This window comes from Magnolia sinica, chromosome 2 (assembly GCF_029962835.1).
Source record: "Magnolia sinica isolate HGM2019 chromosome 2, MsV1, whole genome shotgun sequence".
NCBI lineage: Eukaryota > Viridiplantae > Streptophyta > Magnoliopsida > Magnoliales > Magnoliaceae > Magnolia > Magnolia sinica.
The window spans coordinates 6,880,515-6,889,625 of NC_080574.1; the positions used below are offsets into that span (position 1 = coordinate 6,880,515).

At 42.5% G+C, this 9,111-nt stretch overlaps 1 non-coding gene across 1 annotated transcript; it reads left to right on the top strand.

The window, feature by feature from the left end:
- The first annotated feature begins 8,768 nt into the window (after window positions 1-8,768).
- LOC131238085 (small nucleolar RNA R71) lies at window positions 8,769-8,875 on the top strand. Its single transcript, XR_009167503.1, has one exon. It is a non-coding gene; the product is annotated as a small nucleolar RNA R71 (small nucleolar RNA).
- The last annotated feature ends 236 nt before the right edge of the window (window positions 8,876-9,111 follow it).

Below are 9,111 nucleotides of genomic sequence, written 5' to 3' on the forward strand. Positions count from 1 at the left end.
GGATTAGGCCAAGCCTAATATAAAGGAAATCAGATCTAGATCCGTTGAGCAGCTGGATTTGTTCTTGGACCTAGACCTGTACCATTTAACAAGTGGGTTAGCTCTAAATGGGTCAGGTCTGAGTACCGCATTGTCACGCCTGAGTACCGCATTATCACGCCCCAAACTCGGAAACCGGACTCACAAAATTACCGATCATCGAATCTGGCGTCGACAGCCTCCGTAGTACCCCATTCTCAGCTCCCGGCACCTATACACCAAGTTCCAATCCTGGGATGCTACAAGGAGGGTTTCAAATCATCAATTCAATTGTAATGAGCATAACCAAAAGCATAACCCACGAACAATAACCACAAGAACACCACCACAAAATCCACTATGATCAAAAACTTTTGAGTATAATACACCTGAAAGGGAAAAATACAAGATAATGCAAAAGATAGAAACTCCAAAGCCCGTCTGCACGCTCCCGCTGCTAGTATGCTATGGCTGCGTCCTGGCGTCACCTGCACGCATCAATCGTGCATAAGCTTATAGAAAGCTTAGAAGGTGGTGTAAGTGTGTGCGCAATATGAGCGTGCTCAGAATGTGTTCACTCCCCAAGTATAGGGTTGTGATGTAGTAATAAACTCGGTAAGACCGAGGTCGAATCCACAGGGACTGAAACTTGTACGTTTCCTAAGATGTAATCAAAATCAAATGTAAATTTAAGGAATAATTGTGGAATAATTATCTAAAACTTAAGGAATTCAGAGAAGGGAAACTAGGGATTCAGAGAATCCACTTGTAGGGATCAGGGAGATCTTTTGCCTGCATCAGGAATCATGGAAATCAAACTGAACTTACTTGATCTGATTTTCAAAAGATGAAAGGTATATGAATTAGAATGGATTCCATCATCTAACCATGCCCAGGAGACAAAGCAAATAACAGGATTAAACTAATTACCAACCAATCAAAAGTACATGAAAGTTAGGAAGGGTACGATCATCCAACCATGCCCAGGAGACGATGATGAACAACAGGGCTTCCTGACGTCATAAACATCCAAAAAGAAAGAAAAAGAGATATTCAAAGCCATTACAAACCCATTGTAATTTCAGTCACAACAGACCATTAAAGACTGAGAAAATATTCTTTTAATAATCAACTTAAAACCAAGTTCAGTTCAGAAATTCAAATTAAACGCATGAGATAGTGTCTCCCATCTCGCTACAGGCTTCACATCTTAGCCCTAGCTAAGAGGATTAGCCACACATGGATGGGCTGATTAAACAACAAAATAAAAATAAAAAGGAAAAGAAAAGAACAAGAAGGGAAGAGAGAGAAAACCCAGCCGCTGCTTCCGTTTTTCCTTTCCCACCAAGCTCCCAGCTTTTCCTCCCGTTCCAGCCGTGGATAGCAGAAAGCCAAGGCTCCCTGTCTTCTGAATTTCTTTCTCTCTCCCTCTCAACCAAGCCGTCCTCCAATCAAGCTCAAGTCCTCCCCCACTTCAGCTTCCTCCCCTCTTGTATTTTATATCCCCGGGGTCTGGAATAGTTGCTGAGATATATCGTAGTCCATAAGCGTGCGCATCAACGTGCGCAGCAGACTAAACACAGAAATGCACTTGCGTTTAGCTTGAGATTTTAGGATGGCTGTACAGGCTTGGTTTAGAACTTTCCTCATGGCTGGGGTCTCGACTAGCGTGGGCTCCACATGAATGGTTCAGATCGTTCATCCGATCAAGGATGATGGGCCACAGCTGTCCGGAATTTTCGGATTCCTCCGGACTGCGTAAACAGGACGCGTAACGTACCTGCGCTGTTCGGATGGTGAGGCCTCTGATCATAGTTATTTGAGAAATCCAACTCGTCCATTAGCTTAGTCACGAAAAATCGGTCGAACATGACCATTTTTGGATCAGCTTATTCGTGGCCATGAACGATTTCATTCCACCGTCCGTCTGCCGTTTTGACGATCAACAGCCGGTCTCCGATGTTTCTTGAAATTCTGCCATCTAGGCGAGGATGATAGGGGGCAAGGGCTTCTGATGGACGGTCCGGATCAGTCCATTGCATCACGGTGGTGGCCCACAAGACTCACCCGCGACCTCTGTTCCTTCCGCAGGAACGACTTCGAGTTGGAGAGGGAGACGTCGGTCAGCGTGCGCTGACCGACTTTGAGGAATACAGTGCACGGCTGGTGCACTTGTGTACCGTGCACACGTGATGCACATCCGTCCTACGGAGATGTTCGTGAAAATTCGCTCCGTCCATCCGTATTGTCAGCTCATTTAACGCGTTGAGACCAATTTTCAAGCACATCTGGATAGCAGGCGGGCCCAAAATCAATGGTTTTATGGGCTGATATGTCCGTTGGGCCCCTTCCACAGCGATCCAATGGATGAAAATTTACGTGTACGGTTAATTTATGACCCTCAGGCCATGTATAAAGTTTTGAGCTGATCGGATGGCGAGAACCCTGTGATCTTGCATTTTGGACGTCTTTTGGGCCACTTAAGCTCCAATTTCTTGATTTTCTTGAATCCCTGACATGCACATCCATCGATCTTGGTCTTCTGGGGTCCGTCGCTTGCCTTGGTGATTTTAGACCGCTAAATCCATGCTTTTAGTACCTTTTTCCCAGTCCAGGCTCGTAAACACGCCCTGCAACACAAACACGTTTTAAATCGGGCCGTTAAACAGTATCATGTTTGAAAACCCAGGTAATAATAGGGTCTGATATGCAATATTTGACCCTCAACACAACTCCCAACCAGCATTTTGCTAGTCCCGAGCAAAATATGCGAAAAGTAAGTTGAGAATTACAGAACAATTTCTATAAACTCGAGTGATTTTTTGTAGAATAATCCAGATATGAGAATTCCCAGATTCATGAATGTTGGGCATTACTATCTCCTGGACTCGAGCGCACGATAACTTCATAGTCGAGTTCAAAGTATTATTCCATTAATTAGAAAAATTCTAATCATTGAGATCTATGAGCGTACAATGTAATCTCAGCTTATCATCATTAAAATTTACTTCTCTATTTCAGGATATCATTGGTAATCAATAAGATAATTCATAATAACCAAAACTTTCCTCACGGATCATCTTTTCATTAATCGACCTTTGATATTTTTTATTTTTTTATTTTTTTATTTTTATTTTTCATTAAAATACCGTCAAGGGGAGGAATCAAATCTTCACCTATAGGGAGCAAACCTATGGTAAAGACTGTTTGCCCAATCCATTCGATTTCTCAAGTTGGTTCCTTTCATGTTTAGTGATTACCAAGTTAATCCTCTAATATCGAACTGAAACCTTAATATGTAAGCGAGATGTGTCCTGCGAATTCATGACTCAATCAATGTTTACAAATTCTAATAATGGATTAACAATTCAAACTTAGCTGTGAAATTTAATAGATAACTGAATCCAAGAGTCATGAAGTACCAATATCACGCATCTTGAAATTCTAGGTGCCCTAGATGGCCTGTCAAAATCACTTCGACTTCATCAGAAATCCTATAAAATTAAAAATTTTCACAACTTTTGCTCAGGACCAAGAAAACACAGATTAGGAAACCTAATCTCCCACCCCCAACCAAAAATCTACATTGTCCTCAATGTAAAAAGAAATAGACATGCAATGCATATGAGACAACGGAAAAATAGGAGTGATGGAAAGATAGTACCTGGACGAAAAGAATCAAGAGGCTTTCCAACGATAGCTACGTAAGAGCGGGTCAGCACAAGAGAGAAACTAACAAAAATAAAATAAAAATAACAAAAATGAAATCCTACCTACACTACTTTCGCAGGTACTCTCGATTGCATTTAGCATATGCAACAAGCCTTTAAACCCCTAGGTTACCCCTAGTGGACGAGTTGTAGTCTCGTGAGGGTTTGCAGCAATGTTACCCACAAACATTGAACTAACTAATGATAAAAATGAAATGTAATGAAGAACTGGGTTGCCTCCCAGGAGCGCTAAGTTTACCGTCTTCAGCCAGACAAATAAAGCAACTACCCTAGTCCTAAGAAAACAGGAAACCTACCTATACCTCCATCAAATTAGGAGATCAATCCTGGTAAACAGGATCAGTCAGAGGCATGGACATGTCCTCTGAATCAAATTTCTCGACAAATGGTTTCAATCGATGTCCATTGACTTTAAACTCCTTGCCATTGTCGGAATTTTTTATCTCAACGGCCCCATGCGAAAAAACAGTGACAACAATGTAAGGGCCGGTCCAACGAGATCGAAGCTTACCCGGAAAGAGATGTAATCGAGAATTGTACAAAAGGACCTTTTGACCAGGCATGAATGATTTTCGCAAAATGTGTTGGTCATGAAATGCTTTCATCTTGTCCTTGTAAATTCTCGAATTATCGTACGCATCATTCCGGATTTCCTCAAGTTCATTCAATTGAAGTTTGCGTAGCGAGCCAGCGTTGTCCAGATTGAAAGTAAGATTTTTGATCGCCCAGTACGCTTTATGTTCCAGCTCCACAGGCAAGTGACAAGCTTTCCCATAGACAAGTCTAAAGGGAGACATTCCAATAGGGGTTTTAAAGGCAGTACGGTATGCCCATAAGGCATCGGTCAATCGGATTGACCAATCCTTACGATCAGGGTTAACCGTTTTCTCCAAAATGTGTTTAATTTTCCTATAAGAAATCTCAGCTTGTCCACTTGTCTGTGGATGGTCTGGGGTGCTCACCTTATGAGAGATACCGTATTTCTTCATTAAGCTCTCGAATGGTCTATTACAAAAGTGTGAGCCCCCATCACTAATGATGGCTCGAGGCGTTCCGAATCGAGAAAGGATGTTTTCTTTTAGAAATTTAATGACCGTGCGATGGTCATTCTTTCGACACGGAATCGCTTCGACCCATTTAGTGACATAATCCACGGCGAGCAAAATATACAGATTCCCAAACGATTGGGGGAATGGTCCCATGAAATCAATGCCCCAGCAATCAAATGCTTCAATGATAAGGATGGGATTCAAAGGCATTATGTTTCGACGGGACAATGCTCCCAATTTCTAACAACGCTCACAAGCTTTGCAAAACTCATGAGTGTCCCTAAACATAGTGGGCCAGTAAAAACCACACTGCAGAATCTTGACCGTGGTCTTTTTAGCAGAAAAGTGACCACCACAGCTTGAGTGACAAGGAGATGACGCTCTGATGCTCATCGTCTGGTACACATCTCCTTAGGATTTGGTCTGGGCAATATTTAAATAAATAAGGATCATCCCAGAAAAAGTTGCGCACCTCAGTGAAAAATTTCTTCTTATCTTGCGCAGTCCACTGTGTCGGTATGGCACCTGTAGCAAGATAATTAGCAATATCAGCGAACCAAGGTGAATGGGAGACTCTGAACAGTTGTTCATCAGGGAACATGCCGTTGATATGGGGTATCTCAAGGGACTCAGAGGTATTAAGGCGAGAAAGGTGATCGGCCACTACGTTCTCTACTCCCTTTTTATCTTTAATTTCCAAATCAAATTCTTGGAGTAGAAGGATCTATCGTATCAAACGGGGCTTAGAATCATTCTTAGAAAGAAGATACTTAAGTGCCGCATGATCTGTGTAGATAATGATCTTGGATCCGATCAAGTAGGACTTAAATTTGTCCAAGGCGAACGATGACTAAGAGTTCCTTTTTCGTAGTCGAGTAGTTCACCGGGGGAATTTAAAGTTCTACTTGCTTAATGAATGACGTAGGGCCTCTTATCTTTTCTCCGGCCTAGAACCGCTCCAAGCATAATCCGAAGCGTCGCACATAAGCTCAAAAGGAAGGCTCCTGTCGGGGGTGATGATAGGTGCAGTGGTTAACGTGCCCTTAAGCTTGGTGAAAGCTTCCTGGCATTGCTCAGTCCACTCGTACGGAGCATCCTTTTGAAGAAGAGTGCATAAAGGACGAGAGAGGAGACTAAAGTCCTTTATGAATTGCCTGTAAAATCCTGCGTGTCCTAAGAAGGATCGCACGTCTCTGATGTTCTTGGGTGGTGGTAGGTTAGAGATAAGATCGATTTTTGCCTTATCTACCTCGATTCCCTTGGACGAGATAATATGCCCAAGGACAATTTCCTTCTGAACCATGAAATGGCACTTCTCCCAATTAAGTACCAAGTTCTTTTCTTCACATCTTTTCAGCACACATTTAAGACTTTCCAAGCACTTGCTGAAAGATGGACCGTAAACAGAGAAATCATCCATGAAGACCTCTAGATATTGCCCTACCATATCAGAAAAGATACTAAGCATACATCGCTAAAAGGTGGCGGGGGCATTACATAGTCCGAATGGCATCCTTCGATAGGCAAAAGTGCTGTAGGGACATGTAAATGTGGTCTTTTCCTGGTCTTCAGGGGCTATCTCTATCTGGTTGTAGCCCGAATACCCGTCAAGGAAACTGTAATAGGAATGACCAGCTAACCTTTCCAGGATCTGATCAATGAATGGTAAAGGAAAGTGGTCTTTCCTCGTGACGGTATTCAACTTCCTGTAGTCAATGCACATTCTCCAACCAGTAGTAACTCTAGTTGGCACGAGTTCATTATTAGCATTGGCTACGATGGTGATTCCGGACTTCTTAGGGACCACTTGAGTTGGACTCACCCATTAACTATCAGATATAGGGTATATAATACATACGTCCAATAGTTTAAGAACCTCGGCCTTAACCACTTCCTTCATGTTTGGATTTAATCTACGTTGTGGTTGCCGAGCGGTTTTTGCATTATCCTCAAGATATATGCGGTGAGTACAAATCGAGGGATCGATTCCCTTGAGGTCCGCTATCGTCCATCCTAGGGCTCTTTTATGCTCAATGAGAGTAGATATAAGCATACTCTCCTGTTCTTTCTCCAGGTGGGCAGAGATCACCACCGGGTATGTCTCATCTTGACCTAAATAGGCATATTTCAAATCAGAGGGCAAAGGTTTTAGGTCAAGCTTCGGCGGCTTGAGGTTAGACGGTAGAGGCACTACATCGGTTTGTGGCAATTCTTCAAATTGTGGCCTCCACCGGTTAACTTCAAGTACCGGTGCAGTATCAAGCAGGGCACACGTCTCCCTAATCATGTCATCATCAAAATCATGGAAGTGGGCCAGGCACGTTCCAGATGGTCAGAGGATAAGGTCAGCGGTGTCGTATCTTCCACGAAAGAGTCAATCATGTTAATGTCGTGGAAATCGTCATCATCCTCTGAGTTGCTGCCGTTATTGAAAAAAATATTTGACTCCAATATCAAATTTTCAAAAGATATAGTCATGACACCATTCCTGCAATTGATAATTGCATTTGACGTGGCAAGGAATGGGCGACCAAGGATGACGGGAATCTGAGTGCTCATGTTATTGATGGGTTCGGTGTCCAGGATGATAAAGTCTACAGGGTAGTAAAATCTATCGACCTGGACTAACACATCCTCAATTATCCCTCTTGGTACACGAACAGAGCGATCAGCAAGTTGTAGTGTGGTTAGGGTGGGTTTCAATTCACCCAAACTTAACTGTTTGTATACCGAGTAGGGAATCAGATTGACGCTCGCTCCTAAGTCAAGAAGTGCATGATCAATTCGATGGTTCCCGATTACACATGATATGGTTGGGCTACCGAGATCCTTGAATTTCTGTGGCACGTCTTGCTTCAGGATGGCACTCACTTTCTCAGTCAAGAAGATTTTCTTTTGAATAATTTTCCGTCTTTTGGTCGTGCATAAGTCTTTCAGGAATTTGGCATATGAAGGAATCTGTTTAACGACATCAAGTAGAGGAATGTTGACTTTCACCTGTTTCAACACCTCTAGTATATCCTGAGAGTTAGAGAGGGGTTTTGGTGAAACCAACCGTTGGGGGAATGGAGCAACTGGCTTTTCTAGAAGTTCCAGTTCTACTTTTTGTGGGGCATCACTGGATCCATCATTGTTGTCCTCTTCTGGTTCTTGAGGCTTTTCGGGCCTAACCGGAAGACTTTTATCAATGATCTTCCCACTCCTAAGAGTGGTGATGGATTTAGCATGCCCCATCTGATTTGAAGAGCTGGGATCATTATTCTCGTACTGCGGTTTAGGATTGGGGAGAGGTTGTGCAGGAAGCATCCCCTTTTCTATAACCGTCATACGAGAATCTATCTTTTGCATAAAATCTGTAATTCCCCGCATTGCCTGAGCCAGCTCTTGTATGGGATTTTGAACCAGTTCCTCTTGAGGTTTCACTTGATTTGGATTTTGATTGAAGAAACCTGGAGGAGTAGCCGTCTGTCCATTCCTCCAACTAAAGTTTGGATGATTTTTCCAGCCAGGGTTGTATGTATTGGAGTTAGGTCCAGTAAAAGGTCTTTGATAATTATTTATGGCATTGGCTTGTTCATTCAACACTCCTCGAAAGGCAGGTATTGTAGGACAGTTTTCAATTGTGTGAATGTTGCAATCATAGATGCCGCAAACAATTTCATTGACCTTATCCTTCTTTCCTTCCATGGCCTCAACTTTCCTTATGAGCGTAGTCACTTTACACTTGAGATCATCCTCTTCTTTCAAGAGATATAATCCACCTTTCTCCTTTAATTGAGTCGGCCTAGATGTGGTGTTCGACTTTGGGTAATAGTCCCAATATTGTGTTTTTTCAGCCAAACTGTCGAGGTAGTCTCATACCTCGTCGACATCTTTATTAATGAACTCTCCATTACACATTGTCTTGACCATTTGGCGCATGGAAGATGTCAGTCCATCGTAGAAAAAATTTGTAATGCGCCACGTTTCAAATCCGTGTTGTGGGCATGAACTGACCAAATCTTTGAACCTTTCCCAACATTGGAAGAATGTTTCATCTTCCTTTTGGGCAAAGTTCATGATTGCTTTTCTGAGGGTAATCGTTTTATGATTTGGAAAGAATTTTTTTATGAATTCCCTCTGCATGTCGTTCCATGTGCCAATGGATCTAGGACGCAGTGAATGTAACCACGTCTTAGCTTTCTCTTTTAAGGAAAAAGGAAAGAGTTTCAGCCTAATTGTATCCTCAGATACATTAGGAAAACATAATGTAGCTATAATCTCATCGAACTCTTTCAAATGTAAATATGGACTCTCTGATTCAAGTCCATGAA